The sequence below is a fragment of the Haliaeetus leucocephalus genome, unplaced genomic scaffold, assembly GCF_000737465.1.
Source record: "Haliaeetus leucocephalus isolate CR32 unplaced genomic scaffold, Haliaeetus_leucocephalus-4.0 Scaffold195, whole genome shotgun sequence".
NCBI classification, from domain to species: Eukaryota; Metazoa; Chordata; class Aves; order Accipitriformes; family Accipitridae; genus Haliaeetus; species Haliaeetus leucocephalus.
In genome coordinates, this window is record NW_010972631.1 from 7,520,473 (window position 1) to 7,523,626 (window position 3,154).

Genomic DNA, 3,154 nt, shown 5'->3' on the forward strand with positions numbered 1-3,154 from the left:
GCGCGCCAGCCGCAGCCACGGGCGCGTTTCTGCTCCCCGCAGCCCTCGCACCCCGCATCTTCGGGCGGATGCAGCTGGGGAGCGGGTGGGATTCTCAGGCGAGCACAACATCCTACAATAAAAAACCCACCGAGAGTAACGTTTTCTGCCTGGGGCATCCAGGGGAGTGGCAGTCTGTCGTCGGGAACTGCCCGTTTATCGAGAAGGCTTCGCTCTGCACAGATTTGGAGGGGCTTGGAGAGCCCGCCGAGGCGCGCTGGCATGGGGCTCGGGCTCGGAGGCAAGTCGGGAACGGTTCTGGGTCTGAGCAGGGAGAACGATGCTGGCAGAAATTCAGGGAGCCTTGTAGCTACCTAAACGTGAACCGATTAGTAATGTAGCTCTGGCTGGACTGTCCTCTGTGCCCAATATCTGCAAAATAAGGTCATGCCTGCATATGCATCTTAACCCACCTTCAGAGTCCAAAAAGTGCACTGAAGCAGCTTGGGTGAGGTTCTGCTCCTTCAGCGTGTCCACTCTAACCGTGTAGAACAGACGCAGATATCTAACTGTTTTGATTCATCTGAATTCTTTTGTCCCTGCACAAGTCTAATACACTTAGAAATTCCACCCTTTTCTTGAAGTCTGCCTCTTCAGAAGCACTGGGCTGGTACCCTCCACATTGTGTTACACAGACAAAATGCAGTCAGTTATAGCCCTGAATAGAAGCATCATGTTTTGTTCTTAGGAAAATCCGATATGAACACTAAATGTACATAAACGCTGCGCTCTAACAGTATCCCAGGCGGTCATGAAGTCTTTTCACATCTCTTAAACTTGCTTTTGTAAGTTTTCATACCTCTGGTGGTCCTTTTTGGAGCGCCAGTCTTTGTAGGGACAGGAGAGAGGGTGCCATCTTTGTAGACTAGGGAAGGGGTGATATTACAGCAACTGCAGCTGATGCCTGAAAGGTCAGTCTTGACAGCTCCTCACCTGCAAAAGGTGCATGATAAGGCAAAGTTTGGGAGATGCTTGCTGTTGTTATTTGTAAGTCCTTAACTCGTTGCTTGTGGCAGGGAAGATCAACACTCACAGCCACTCCTTTTCTTGGAAAATTGGTGCAGAAAAGTGCCTCCAAGTAGTGCTGCATCCCAAGCACCCCAGCCTCAGATGGTAAAGCTACTCATAGTACACATTTCTGCGGTCTCTGGCACTGAGCCCAACTGGCACTCCACTCTACCTGTCAATACTAATCAGCTCTCTTAGTCTCTGAAACAAGGTGGCCACATCCAAACTTCCTACTGGGTATGGTCCATGCAAACCCCACACCACACCACAAATTGTTTGAGAGAGCACTTGCTGGCCAGGGCAAAACCGTGCCGAGGTCAACTTGAGGGTAGAGACAATCAACTTCCAGTCCCAAGAACATTTGCTGGCACTGTTTAATTCATTAGCATGGATGTAGCCCAAAAGTCTGTTAGTGAAAGTGCTTGCAAACATCACAGACTTTGTCCAGTTGTGCAACAGTATTGTGGACTCCCATCTTGCCTTTTTTTTTCCTAAGGGATTGTTATTTAAAGTTACTTTTGTGTATGTATTTGATCTCTTCTTCTACGAGAATACCAGTAAAGGAATCCTACAGCAGGAAGTAAGAGAAGAAATGGATTATTAATATTAGGATTTCATCTGTCCTGAATAGACTTATCACAGATAAGAAATGGATAAACAGAAATTAAGTGTTAGATGCCATTCCATAACAACATGCAAGCTCCATTTCTTACAGGTATATATCCATGTACTCAGAGACAGGTTAAATTAATGGAGGACCATCCTACTACTTGCAGGTCTCTGAAGCCCCGAGTCCTCTGAACATACCCCTTCATTCCCTTCCTAATCCAACATGGAGTTTCCTCTGCTGGAGTTATACCATCCTCTGATTCCCTCTGCCTTGTCAGAAGACACTTAAAGCCCCTTTTCATCATTTCATCTCCAAAGAGGATATACTACGCTGTAGGTACATGTAGAGGGTTTTCATGGTTAAACATATCATTTAGGAATCAAATGTGGTACCTAAGGATTCAGTAAGTTCCGAGTTAGCAGAAAACTTAAACACATAATAGCACAGTTCAGACATCATTTTAAGAGTCATGTCTTACCAGCATCTAAACAAGGTCTTGATTTGCCAAAGTGCTCTGTAGCTGCCAGTTTTCATTGTAACATAAATTGTGATTTCCCCAAAACACCACTTTAACTCCTACATTCTTTTATCAAATGTGGTCAATTTTAAGCCAACTTCATCCCTATAGCCAGTGTATGCTGTAACTACACCATATCTGCACATTCTTCTGTACACAGAGAATAAAAGCGAGTCAGGGGTAATTGGAAAATAAGCATAGTCATACAGAATTGGGCTAAGCTAGTATTCTATTTGTGCTCACTAAGTGTAAAACTATTTGTTCTGCTGGACTTGACTTGTGTTTCAGGTAAACATAATTTATCACACAACCTTACCAATTACAGGACTGTTACATGCCCCTGCTATCTGTTAATCTGCTAATTTCTATTTATGGTTGTCTACACTAGGGTTTTGTTATTGTGCTGGTTTTGGCTGGGATAGAGTTAATTTTCTTCATAGTAGCTGGTATGGGGCTATGTTTTGGATTTGTGATGGAAACAGTGTTGGTAACACAGGGATGTTTTCATTACTGCTGAGCAGTGCTTACCCAGATCCAAGGGCTGTTCTGCTCCTCACCCCACCCCACCAGCGAGGAGGCTGGGGGGGCACAAGGAGTTGGAGAGGACACAGCCGGGACAGCTGACCCCAACTGACCGAGGGGTATCCCAGACCATAGGATGTCATGCTCAGCATATAAAGCTGGGGAAGAAGGAGGAAGGGGGGGATGTTGGGAGCGATGGTGTTTGTATTCTCAAGTCACTGTTAGGCGCGCTGGAGCCCTGCTGCCCTGGAGATGGCTGAACACCTGCCTGCCCATGGGAAATGGGGAATGAATTCCTTGTTTTGCTTTGCTGGTATGTGTGGCTTTTGCTTTACCTATTAAACTGTCTTTATCTCAGCCCACAAGTTTTCTCACTTTTATCCTTCCAATTCTCTCCCCCATCCTCCTGTGGGGAGAGTAAACAAGCGAGTGGCTGCATGGTGCTTAGTTGCTGGCTG